This window comes from Silene latifolia, chromosome 9 (assembly GCF_048544455.1).
Source record: "Silene latifolia isolate original U9 population chromosome 9, ASM4854445v1, whole genome shotgun sequence".
NCBI lineage: Eukaryota > Viridiplantae > Streptophyta > Magnoliopsida > Caryophyllales > Caryophyllaceae > Silene > Silene latifolia.
The window spans coordinates 198,628,535-198,642,793 of record NC_133534.1 but is presented as its reverse complement, the minus strand read 5'-3'; the positions used below and the strand labels follow the sequence as shown (position 1 = coordinate 198,642,793).

General features: G+C 38.5%; 1 non-coding gene across 1 annotated transcript; it reads left to right on the top strand.

The window, feature by feature from the left end:
* Positions 1-6,028: 6,028 nt before the first annotated feature.
* On the top strand, positions 6,029-6,135 carry LOC141604035 (small nucleolar RNA R71). The gene has a single exon (XR_012525861.1). It is a non-coding gene; the product is annotated as a small nucleolar RNA R71 (small nucleolar RNA).
* Positions 6,136-14,259: the final 8,124 nt, after the last annotated feature.

Sequence of the window (14,259 nt, the reverse complement as noted above, 5' to 3'; positions counted from 1 at the left end):
TCATGGCAAATAAACTTGGTAGTTACAACTTTCTTCTTGGTAAGGAAAGGAATGTAATCCTATGTTTGTCGGATAATAAAGTTACCTTCGGAAAGTTTGGCAATGGTTCTACAACCGGAGTAGATGTGGTAGCTTCCTCAATGGGATTGGCGGTTTCTTGGACTTCCTCCCTTGGTTAACTACTACCAAAGCCTTAGATGCTAGAAGAGCTTATTGCCTCTTTGACAAATTTGAAGTTTTGGGTGCCTTAATTCCGCCTTTAGTCCTTGCCATTGTATGCTCCTTATCAAATTGGTATCAAAAAACCGAGATGTTTCTTGAATGCTCCTTGCTTCTTCAAACTTTAATCAATTTGGGATTTTCGAAATTTTGCCTCAAACCCTAGAAAATTGATTCAATTTTTAGGGAAATTGATGGTTAAAGGGTCTTTTGTTGATGAAGGAGTGATTTAATTTTGTTTTGAGCAAGTTTTGTTTTGATTGTGGTGAATTTCGTCGAGAAATTGGTGTTTTTGGATGTGGGGATTGAAGGTTAAAGTGAGGGAAAATGTATGTGGTTGTGTTTTGAAAGATGAAAATGAATTGGGAAGAAGGAGGAGTCCCGTGTTTTTCTTATGTATCAGGTATGGGATGCTCGGATTAGAGTCGGGACGCGCGGATCTTCTTATAGGGTTTTCTGAAATAGCAAAGCAGTTCTGGGACGCGCGGATTGAGCTCAGCTCGAGCGGATTTCTGGTGAGCTGCTCGGATTAAGTCTGGGACGTGAAGATATTTCTTCAGCAAAATTTCATAAGTTTGAAGCTTCCCTGGACCCGCGACTCGATAGTAGGACGAGCGTCCTGATGTTTGAGGATGAGCGTCCTAAGCTTGTTTCGTGCAGATTTTCTTACAGGACTTTCTCCCATTATTTGAAGCTTCCCAGCTCCCACGTCCCGACACTAGGTCGCGCGGATTAAGCCTGGAGATGCTCGGATTGCTCTCAGCTCCCACGAGCTCAGGTCTGCTCGTGGGGATTCCTCTTTCTGTGTCATTCCTTCTTCCTTTTCTTGTTAAATGTTGTGGGTTGCACTACAAAGGCTTGATTAGCCTAGGCATTTACCATCCCCACACTTGATCAAACACTACACATTAAAACACGTTAAAATACCTCCCTCACTTGCTCTCATGTCAAAAATATTGTAATAAAGCACAAAAATGCAAATCCAAAAATGACAAAGATGCAATAAAGGAAATAAAATGCTAGTTAGTAGGTTAGAATATTTACAAATGATGGTTTAGGGAGGACTCCACCAAACTCTCCTTCTTGTGAGAGGTATAAAGGGGGCAAAACAAAGGTGTTGTTGATATTGCTCAACACCTTGTAGAAGTAGTCGAAGGCTTGCTCATTTTCATGATAAAGATCTTGCATAGATATTTGTGCATCGTTTTCTTCCTTTTTGTAGTCCGAGTCAAAGTGACGACAAGGATCAATAAAGCCCTGGTCCAAGGTCATAGCATTTCCAATATAAGGATTGACCAATTCTTCAAATTCATCGTCCCATAGACCACAAACTTTGCTTGCTTGTTCCCGAATGAAGTCATGAGTTGACAAGAGCAACTCTCCTTTCTTGTTATCATGGCCAATGAGGCCTTCTTTATTACTTGTCATGATGGGTGTGCTTCTCAAGCTCTCATTATTGTTGAAAATTCCATGCTCTCCGAATAGAGCTACTTGAAGGTCATCCACTTTCTCCTTCCATATGGGTGATGCTTCTTTACCCATGGCTTGATCTTTGCATAGAGATTATAACTTCTTCCTATGACTTTCTCGGCTATAGTGATCAACCATGAAGCATGGCTCATGTAATCGGAGAGCTCTCATTGTTTTTTCAAGATTGAAAGTAATTGTCTCATCCGCTACTTCAAGTTTGAGCTCTCCATGTTTCACATCGATTACCGCTTCGGCGGTATGCAAGAAAGGTCTTCCTAAGATGATAGGAATGTTGGAATCCTCCTCCATGTCTACAATGACAAAGTCTACCGGGATGAAGAATTTGCCAATTCTTACGGGCACATCCTCCCATATTGTAACACCCCCATGTATTCGGGAGCCTTTAGTTAGACATTCCCAAGTAAATGAGAGCGTTACCATCTCGATTTCCCGAGGTAGTAGATAACAAAGTCCAACTCACCAAAGTACTTTAAATAAAAACTTAAATGATTACATATGTTTTACAATTTTAATCAAAATAAATACAACTCGCAGCGGAAATAAATAAAGTGATATAATTATTCTATGTGATCTAGACTTCATCTACGGTTCCAAGTTTGGCTCTCATCCCAATGCTCCCAAGTCAACTAATCTTTGGTACCTGTCAAATCTGCTCCCAATAAAACAGTTCACCTCAGGTGTTCACGAATACATAGTCAACCGCGAGGTTGAATAGGAATAAATACTAACAACAAAAACATACGATTACAATCCAATTTTCTTTTTACATTGCACAACCCCCTGACAACGTGCTCCTTCCTTTTACTTAGCACACCTCCCTTAACAACGTGCTCATTTACTTTGGTACCCCTCCCTTAACAACGTACCGCCAATGTGTAATAGTACCCCTCCCTCACAACGTACATATTACAATCACCCCAGTGTACAAACTCTCTCAACAACGTACAACTGACTGTCGCACAGCTTTTCACAATAATCACATTCTCAATCAACGATAACAATTTAAATCACCTCATCAATGTTATTAATCTTAACCAACGCAAATCAACATAATTCACCCTTCCAACAATCATGATATTATCAACCAACATACACAATATAAATCTTCCCTCCAACAATTACAATTAAACCAACCAACGCAATTCACATACGATCAATTCACTTTAATGTAAATCATCCAACAAATATTATCGAGTAAAAGTTGAGTAGGATTTATCCCTACCTGGCAAGCAAGAACTCCAATTACGCAATCCAATAATTAAAGCGAACAAATCCAATTATAAACTCTTCACAATTTCCGTCACCTATATAATAATAACAATTACAACAATTATAATTACTAACTTTACTTATTTATTAATTCGTTTTCTTTATTTTAATTATTAAAGGTCTATGATAACCAAAAACCCGATTCAATACAAACCCGAGTCACCACCCGAATTATTTAATTAAAACCCGTTACAAACAAATAAGTCAGCCCATAACTAATACCCATAAACAAAACTCCACAAACACCCATATAAACCACCCGTAACAATCACCCACAAACACCCTCATTGGTCGTGCCTCACCTTGTCAACCACCCCCATCCAAGGTGAGTCTAGACGACCACCCAGATCCAGGTCAAGCCCAACCACCAGAACCAAAACCCACGCCCTAACACCCCTTTAAAACACGACATAAGACGACCAATAATAGCAGCAATAACCCTTCCAACACCGTGTATTAAACCCACAACCACGGCCACCACAACAACTCTCACACCCAACGACCACCACTATTTCCACCCCTGGTCCACGACGGTTCCAACGGTGCCCTCCAACCTCACCCACGGTCAGCAACGCGGCTACGGTGTTCGTCTTAAGACAGCTGCGTCAAAACCCCTGCTATCCCCTGTTCTTGCGATTTCCGGCCACCACCCGCAAAAACCACCACCTCCCGCCACGCCAACACCACCATCATGGTCGACTAACTACCCCCGTCACAACCCCACCTTACCCAGGTCAAGTCTCGACCATTAGAGGGTTCAATTACCCATTCCAATCCCCTACGACCAAACCCGCGTAACCCTCCTTACCAGCCACCTTTAGCCACCCCAAAAACCACCCTATCAAGGTCCACGTCGGTCAAATAAGGTCAGGTCTTAATCTTGGCAGTCCAAGGTTGCTCTAGGTCTAAATTTCGAGTCCTATGGTAGTCTAGATATCGAGTTATAATATGCTAAAGTGTATACATAAGATGGTCTAAAATATTACCTTGAGTCGATTAATTGGTTTTGTTAATTCTTCTTCTTTCCGTATCTTAAAGCTCCTCCTCTTTAATTTGTGATTAATTTCTCAGATTTGAGGTGGTATTTATAGTGTAAAATTTAGAGAATATGAGGTCAATTAGGAAACTATGTAACTTACCTTATTCTAATTAGTATAGGAATTGTCATTATAATTATATCATTATTATTGTCACATACTATTAACCTTACCATAACTAGGATTTCCTCATATAATACTTACTAATTTATTATTGCCATAACTTCATTATTATTATTATTATAATTATTATTACCTTTATATAATATTATCTCCTTATTATATTATTATAAATTTCCCGATATAAATCCCGATTACACTCGTACCAATTTAATAAGTTTCGGCCCGTATAATAATAGCACACGACCCAAAGCACAAATATTAGCCAAACCCAATTCCCAACTTGAATTATTAATTTATTATTTAATTAACGTCTTATTTGTAATTACTATTAGAAATGTCATTTAATCACTCATTAAATTATATAAATTATTCTTATAAATTATTATTAAAATACGGAGTATTACACATAACCCTAAAGGTATCTTTGTTGATCGATCCGCCATTTGAAGAGTAATGTTGGTGCATTTGAGTTCTCTCATTCCTAGCCTCTTACATACCGAGTCTGGCATGCCGCTTACACTTGCTCCAAGATCACATAATGCTTTATTGATTGTAGTGTCGCCAATGGTACATGGAACAGAAAAACTTCCCGGATCTTTGAACTTTGGAGGGGAACTCCCTTGAAGAATAGCACTACTCACTTTGGTAAAGGCAATAGTCTCCAACTTTCGGATGTATTTCTTCTTGTTAAGAATATCCTTCATGTACTTTGCATAAGCTGGAACATGATTGATCGACTCCGTGAATGGGATTGAGACTTCTATGTTCTTCACAATTTCCGTGAACTTTCCAAGTTTCTCATCAATCTTAGGCATAGCTTGACGACTTGGGAATGGAAGTCTAATCACAATAGGCTCCTTATCATCATTCTTAGCCTTTCCTTCATTCTTATTCTTTGAAAGTTCGTTGGTAAAGGGTTCTTCTTTCTTAGAGTTCTCCACAACTCCTTGCTTGCTACTAGCATCCAAAATATCTTCATCAATTGGCCTCTTCGGCCCCTCATATCTTGTACCGTTCCTCAAATGGATGGCACTAACCGTCTCATGTCTTGTGGGCGGGTTACCTTGAGGAGGTAATTGCCCCTTTTGTCTTTGGGAGGTAGAAGATGCTAATTGGGTCATTTGAGTCTCTAACATTTTGGTGTGGTCAAGTATGTTGTTGATGGTGATTTCTTTAGCTTTGCTATCTTTTTGCATTTGGGTGAAGAATTCTTATTGGTTCTTTTTTATTTGGAGGACCGCTTTTTGAACATCAAAGCTTTGGTCTTGGATTGGTTATAGGAAGGTTGATTTTGATATCCTTGGCTTTGGTTGAAAAAGGGTCTTTGATCTTGCTTTCTCATTGGAGGTGGGGTGTATGTTGGTCGAGGATTTTGAACATTTTGGCTTTTGTATGAGAGATTTGGATGGAATTTGGTATTTTTATTATAGTAGTTGGAATAAGGGGTACCACTCTTGGATGCTTGGAAAGCATTTACTTGTTCATTTGTTCCCCTACATTCGTTTTGATCATGTCCCAAGGTTCAACAACTTTCACATACTCCATTTGGGATTATGGATGATGCCACCATAGTATTAACATGTTGTTTGGGTGATTTGGAAGCTTCATCAAGCTTAGCCATGGCCTTCTCAAACTTCAAGTTGATGGTGTCGATATGAGCACTTAGTTGAGCACCCAATTGAGTGATGGAATCTACCTCATGCTTTCCTCCTCTAGTGGCCTTTTGAGGCCTACTATATTGGGAATTATGAACCGCCATCTCTTCGATTTTGGCCCATGTTTGGTTGTCATCAACTTCGGTAAACCTCCCATTGGATCCCATATTAAGCACATTGTGTGAGTCTACATATAAGCCGTTCCAAAATTGTTGCACAAGGAACCACTCACTAAGTCCGTGGTGTGGACAAGAACGACAAGTGTCCTTAAATCTCTCCCATGATTCATATAATGATTCCTCATCCCTTTGCTTGAACCTGGTGATTTGGGTTCTCAACATATTTGTCTTCTCCGGAGGATAGAATTTATCGTAGAAGGCAAGTGCTATCTTTTTCCATGAATGAATACCAAGGGTAGCCTTGTCTAGGCTTTTCAACCATTGCTTTGTGGTACCGATCAAGGAAAAGGGAAACAATACCCATCGGATTTGGTCTTGAGTAACTCCGGTTTGAGAAATTGCATCACAATAATCACAAAAACTCTCCATATGTAAATGAGGATCTTCACTAGGCATCCCTCCAAATTAACTTCTCTCAACTAATTGTATGAATGCGGATTTGGCAATGAAATTACCGGTTAAATGTGGTGGTGTAGGAGTACCGTTTGGTAGGCTCTCTTTGGTTGGTACGGAATGTGATGAAATTTTAGTCATTGTAGGTTGATTTTGTGGTTGGTTTGGAATTGGGTTATCTTCTCCTTCTCTTGCAAAAGGATTGACAAACTCAATGTTATTTGGTTGAATGTCCACAATTTGTCCAATACCTATGACTCTTGAAGTACCTCTAGCAACTCTTCTATTGTTGGTTAAGGTCCTTTCAATCTCGAAATCAATAGGTAATAAATTACCTTGTGATCTCATAGTCATGCAAAATATCAAACAACTAGAAAACAATTAGAACAACCTTGAGGAGATTGACTTCACCAAGGTAAAGAAAGACACAACTAAAGATAATTAACGTAAATCAAATCAATTGAACACCGTCCCTGGCAACGACGCCATTTTTGGTGTTGATATTTATCCTGTTATGCTCGCCATCAAAGCTATCAACCAAAACAATATTTATATCTCTACAAACTACTCTTTAGTGGAGTGGTAAGTAAAGGTCGGATCCCAAGGGATGGGTATTGATTTAGGATTTCAATTGCAAGTAGTTTATGTCTGAGGGTGTCACAAATTTGGGTTGAGATGAAATGTAATCTAAACTAATCAACAAGATGAAAGTAAATTATTGAAAACACATTAAAGGAATAAAAGGGGCTTGTAAACAATTGATTAAAGGCACTAGGGTGTCATGGGTTAATAAGGGAATCATGGAAATAGATCATACAAACATGTTCTCAAATAGATGCAAGCAACTTATTGTTGTGATGGAATCGAGTTAGTGTATATCTTACAATTCCTAGGAAGATTTAGGTCCCGGAGCCGAGTCGATCAAGACTTTACAACACCTACAAGTCGACTTAGTCTCTTCCTATTCAACTCTATGCATGGTCTAACAAGGCTCGAGTTGGTTTATATCTTACAAGCTTCATTGAAAAGATAAGAGATGGGTAAAAAATGCAAGGTTTCATAGTCTAGCATTTCATCAAACATAACATGTGCATAGGTTGAAATCACAACAAGCAAGCAAGTAATTATGAAAGCATATTAAATTAAGCATTGACCAATTCCCATGATTACTTCCCCAAATTCCCCATTAACCCTAGCTAAAGGACTACTCACTCATGATCAAGTTTAACATGTTAATAAGGTTGTCAATCATACTAACAAAGCAAAACATGATGAACAATTGATGTGATTAACAATAATTAAGCAAAGGTAAAAAGGGATTATACCTACTTGAGATGATCCAAATAATAAAGCACAATTGAGAGATTAAGGAAAGATTAAGATGTGATTAATATTGAAATGTGTATTACAACTTTGATTAAGACTAAATTAAGAGATTGATTGTGATCAGATGATAATCTAGCTAGAAAAATAGGGTATTTATACTAAAATTAAGTACAAGGATTAGGGTTACTAAGGGCTTAAATGACGATTAAGACCCTAAGAGAAACTTGATAATTTGAAACTCTGGAGGGACATGCGCGGATTGAGTAGCAACTCCCCAGGGACACGCGCGGATTCGCCTGAAGCATGCCTGGTCCTGTGAGATGATCCGCTCGGGCTGGCTATCGGGACCCTCAGATCCTGGCTCTGGGACACTCGTCCTGAGCTCAGGACGCTCGGATCCTGGGACAGGGTTCTTCTCTTGTTCTTGGCTCCCTAACAATCCGCGGGGACTGTCCTATAGGGATGCACGAATCTTTCATCAATGCCCATTTCACTTGATTTATTTGCTTAGGCCTCTAATGTTGGTCTCCTCTTCGATGCTTGGTCATTAGATGCGATACATTTAGCTCCATTTTGCTCCATAAATGCAAGGCTAGAAATCCTCTCCTACCAAGGATACAAAACCTCAAAGAATATGCAAAATGGGGAACTAAAGATAAGAAATGACCGTAATATATGCTCGAAAGCATGGGAACGAGGTTAATTCGGGGACTAAATGTGCTCAAATATGAGTCACATCATTTTTATTGGTTATTCCGACCATATTAAGGCCTATAAAGTTTAAAATAAACGAACCATGTTAATTGAAGAAAGTGTTCATGTCATATTTGACGAATCTAGCATTCTTGGACAGGTACAAAATGAGGGTGCAGATCATGAAGATGATGAATTTAAGATAGGTCTCGTAAGAAAAGACTTTGTGTTTGAGGATGAGGACGCCCCAAACAATGACGTTATGCAACAGTCACAAAGACTGTTACCTTCTGATACAAACAATAACTCGGGGGAACAGACAGCGACACCGTTGCCCCTGATTCCACCCCCCTTTTAGCAACGGTTCCAATGACTGTTGATACGTGCATTTTATATAGTATTTTTAAGCCTCCTTATGCACGTATTGTTATGCTATCCTCGTAGTTTTATGCTACGAAATGCCCCGAATATTCTACTTTGGTTTGTTTTGGTTTATTTGTAGGAATGGACCTGAAAATGGTGGAATCAAGCCTTTTATCGTCCATTTTGCATGCGTTTGGAAGATGAGTAGATTTGGAGCGGGAATCCTGTTGTTATGGGATGCGTGAAGTCATTTCGGAAGCTAAATCACCAAGTCAAGGCTGAAACTAACGACATAATGAGCTGGCTGAGTTAAAGTTGCTCGATCGAAGGCTTTATTAGTCGATCGAGCACTTTTGGAGGATGAGAAGACTCGATCGAGTACTTTATGTGTTCGATCGAGATGAGATTTTTAATGGTTCCTCGATGGAGTGGTTTATCTACTCGATCGAGTGGTTTTTGCTTGTTTTTGTTCGATCGAGTATTTTTAAACGGTTCGATCGAGTAATTATCTAATGGACTCGGGCTTCTTTAGTTTAATTTCGTTTTCTAGGTTAAATAATTGTCTTTCCTATAAATAGGAATGACGACATGAGATTTAATTATCACTTTTTAATATACTTTTCCTTTGTCTACTGTTGAACGTGGATTTCTCTCTCTTTTGCGGATCCTATTTAGTAATTCTCTCTCTTCTCTCTTTAATTTGCAATGTTCTTTATTTCTCCATCTTTTATTTTTGTTATGTTCATTCATAGCTAAATTCTCTTATGTTAGGATTAAGGGAACCATGGTAGTAGAATAACGATGTTACAGATAGACTAGACGATTTATTTGTGAGAATCTGTCACCATAGCAATATAACTGTAATATGTTTAGTTGAATGCATGCTTCTAAATAACTTTAATTTGGTTAACTTTGTTCCTGGATTGAAAGATTGGAATGAACAGACCTGCTATGAATAGTAGACTACCTAATGAGGGCGAAAGTTAAGTTAGTAGTAGTTTAAGGTGGATAGCGGACCGGAAGGACCTTTCCCTTGCCCTTCTCACAGTAGACTGTCTAGGCTATTTATAACTGCGTTAGTAAACTGCCATGGTGAACCGAAATCCTGACATACCTCTCTTTATCTGATCTCATCTTAGCTTTTCTTACTTTATCTCTCTTACCCTATAATCTTTAGTACTTTTAGAAATCAAATTATAAACCCCCAATTGTAACCGTAGACAGACTAGAATTAACAAGTAGATAGTGACCGCCTCCCTGTGGAGATCGACCCTACATACCGCTGACTTCTGTTAGTAGTACATAGGCATTTATTTTTGGTACTGAAACGACGGTATCAAATTTTGGCGCCGTTGCCGGGGAGGCAACTATGTTATTTACTTTGTTTTTTTTGTCTGTCTTTAGCCTCAAGGGATCTATTCCTTGAGGCAGTTCTTATCTTTTTCCTTGAGTGTTGTTTTGATAGGCCCTACAGGTCCTACCTAGACAGTTCTAGGTAAAAGATCATCAAAGGGAAGGCTTGAGTACCTTTGACCTCCACCTATGTTCCATCCTATGGAGCAACAGGTGGTTTACTATAAGAGATGTGGTGCTGCTGGGCACAATGCCACTGTTTGTTTGACAGGGAACGATGAAGTTTGCGCGTTTAAGCGGCGTAGACAAGCCAGTCATTATTTTGCAACTGTGCCGCCACATTCGCTTTATCAACGGGGCTATCAAAAGCCTCCATTCATTTGGCCACCGCAACAACAAGCTCCTCCTCCTGATAGACAAAAAGAAGAGATTGCGGAACTGAAATCTTTGATCAAGACAATTGCAATTAAAATGCAAAAGTATGATAGATATACGTACACTCAAATCGATGAGCTTGAGTCTCAAATTGCTCAGCTAGCCGCTGAGACGACCTTTAGGCATGCAGAGAGTGGTCTTACCCATGAAGGAATCGAGTTGCCTATCGACGCTGATGATTTGTATGACTCGGAATGCGATTATCTATCTGAAAGTGAAGCAAGCTACGAAGATTTCTGCGCTGCACTAGAACAATCACTCGATCGAGCTAGTAATAGTGTTCGATCGAGTAAAATATATGAGGAAGTGTTCGATCGAACAGGAAATTTCGCTCGATCGAACAGCAACTATACGGAAGATCTCGATCGAGCATGTTCTCGTGTTCGATCGAGTAAAAATCAAGAGGAAAGCTCTCGATCGGGTACTCTCTTTACTCGATCGACTTCTATGGCCATGGAGAGCATTAATTTGTCACTTGGGTCCGTTTTGGATAACGATTTTGATAAGGACAATGGTTACGGTTAATCTCCCCTTTTCAAAGCCGAGTTGGATGTTTTAGAGGCTGCGATTTACGGGATAGAACCCACAAAGGAGGGGAATGAGAAGACAGCTGAGTCAGTGATTATTCCTAGCACGGAAGAGGTAATATATTCTTTTGTCAATGATTCCGACATTGAGAGCGACCAACCTGAGGTAGTTAACGATAATTTCATTATTGTTAGTATTAATAGTACGCTATCTCATTTGACTCATGTTTTTTCTTTTGCTGGTCTACCCCCTCCCAGATGGACAAATAATTTAACAATTTTTCACCATACTTGTCATCAGAAATTCGTTAAACTGAAACGGTGCCTTAGCTTATTTTTAAATGCTCCCAAGCTCTCAAATTTTCCAGTGACGGATAATTTGAGCTTTTATATTCCGCCCGTAGCGGGAGGGCAGGATTACTTTGTGGATAAATTTGGGAGCTGTCAGAGAAAATTAGTTAGGCTCAAATGGTTACATGTTTTAATTTCCTATTTTATTTTTATATTATGGTGCTACTTACATTTCTGTGTAGCACATGCGCATTTATTTGATCGATTGCTGCGCGCCTTGAGTTGTTTTGTCTAGGCTCAATTGGATTTGCTACTGAAAGAAAAAAAGCTCGAGCTGGGACCTGTCTGAAACTAGCGCTACCCGGGAGGCAACCCGGAGTTTTTTTATTTTTACTTGTCTTTTCAAACATTTTAGCTTTGTTTGTAATAATTGGTTTTTTTTAAACCATAAACTGGAACAGTTAAGCTAGTTAAGCTTGTTTTGTTAGTTTCGCGGACTGTTTATTACATCTTACAGGAATCTATTAAGGATGGCTCGATCGAGTACTTTATATACTCGATCGAACCCTTTTTTGATGATTTCACTCGATAAAGCAAAGATTCTTCTCGATCAAGTGCCTGCCAAAGAGGATCTTTCGATCGAGTGAATTTGGCTGATTTACTTCCTGTGACGCTGCTACGGAGCTGTTAGAGACCTCCCATGTTCATGGTCGGTTTGGGGAGATCCCTCCTTTACGTTGTCTTGTGAGTTTTCCGCATCTTCAATCTCTCTCCTTTTTAGTTTGCATTTCCTTTCCTTAATTTTGAGTACAATGAGGGCATTGTACGGTTTGGTTGGGGAGATTATGCATCCATATCTGTGTCTGCATTTATGTTTTTATTGCATTTCTGTTATCACATTTAATTTCCGTATGCATTGTTGGTTTTTTTTTTAAAAAAAAAAAATCAAAATCTCATTAAAGTTCAAAATCGGTAAAATTTCAAAAATTTCACGTTTCTTTTTAGGATATAGGTCGAGTCGGAACGGTAGATTTTCGTGATGGTATTGCTCTTTAACTTCTCATTTTTACTTGAGCCTTGCATCTAATTGACAGTTATTAGTTTAGTCATGCGCATATCTACGAGTTAATGTCAAAATATAGCTGGTTGTGTAGACTTGACCTGATAAATAGGCAACCTACTTTACAATTTCTGAGTTTTAGAGCCATATAACTGGTGACATTCATGACCAGTTCATTAGGAATTGAGAGTAGTACTCCTTGCATAACATGTTTATCACATTTGCACATTTATGAAATTCGATTGCTTGTCAATTGCATACATTCGGGTTTGTGGTCGGTGTCACATGCAGGGAGGTGCTTGCAAATTTTCCCTTTCTTTCATTTTCACCCATTTAGCTCCACTTTAGCCAAATATAGCATTTTGACCCATTAGATACACCCAAAATTTAGGCAGCCTTGTCTAGCTACTTTAGTGTGACTTTTGTGGTATATTCGTCCTTGTTGCGAGTTTGGCCTGTTTTCATTTGTTTGGAGTTGGTCGAAATGAGAAAGAACGAGGAAAAAAAAAGAAAGAAAAAATATGATGCAAAAAGAAAATGAAAAGGAGACGTGGAAAAATAAAAGAAAAATAAAAAAAAGAAAAAATGATGAAAAAAACGTGAAACAGAAGAAGGAAGAAAGAAACAAAAAGATAAAGTTGAGTTGTTTGAAATATAAAGAGACCGACTGTGTTTATTTCTACGACGGCCTCACTCCTCTGTTTTATTCATATCTTTTTGAGGAGATAGTGTATTGGGTGGTGAGATATGAGCCAATGAAGGGCACTTGAGCTTTACTCTCTAGTCAGTTGAGATTCGGTTGATTTTTTATGGTCCTGTTTAGGAGCTAGCTTGACGCTTTACCTTCACATTCCCATAATATGTTTTGCCTTTTTTACCTGAACCTCACTTTCCCATAATAGGTTGTAAGGCTAGTCAAGAGTAGCCATGATAACATCTTATTTTATCTCTTAAAATAAAACAACCACAATCCACCACACATCCACCATTTCGGTCCACTTATATAAAATGGACTACCATTTTATTTTGTCAATTTGTCATTTGTCACACAATATGTCTCATGTAGTATGCTACATGTTATTAATTAATTTTAATGCATATTTATCACGTAAATATCATTTCATGAATTAATTAAATTACATACAACAAATTGACTAGTGATACTTGATCACATAAATAAAATGGGTCATATAGTTATAATTCACAACTTCTTATAATTATAATTAACCATTCATTCTTATCTTTATTGTTTCTCAAACAATAAATAATTTTAGCAACAAAGCATTTTATTACCAAAATAAATCTTATTTAATCCCATTACAATAAGATATCAAAATTCTCTCTCACAAATCGAATTGATCAATTTTAAGGAATTAATTAATCTGTATCGGTATACAACTAATTAACCTTTTCAATTAAGGGAATCGTCCTTTAGGTGTGACCTCAAGGGATCAACTGATCACCACCGTCGCACGACAGTAATGTCAAACTCTAGCCAGCCAATCATTACCGATATGTGTGGACCAGTTGACTGTAAAATATTACATCCCACATGCATGTATCATCCCTTTCGTATTCTTGGTATGAGATTAATAATGATATTTAAATCATGTGATCGCACTATTGTTGAGGACACATTTCCCAACAGATAACCCCACGGTTCTTGATACATTGGCTCGGCTTAAGGAGGACGTGGCATGTATTCCGGGTTTGAAAGAGGATGTGGAGTTTATCAAAACCACTCTTGATTACCTCAAAGGTGAGGTAGCCATCATTTCAGCCATGCTTCAAGAGAAACCCGACAATGGTGATGCGGAGAATGTCGATGGCTCTGATGATGATAAT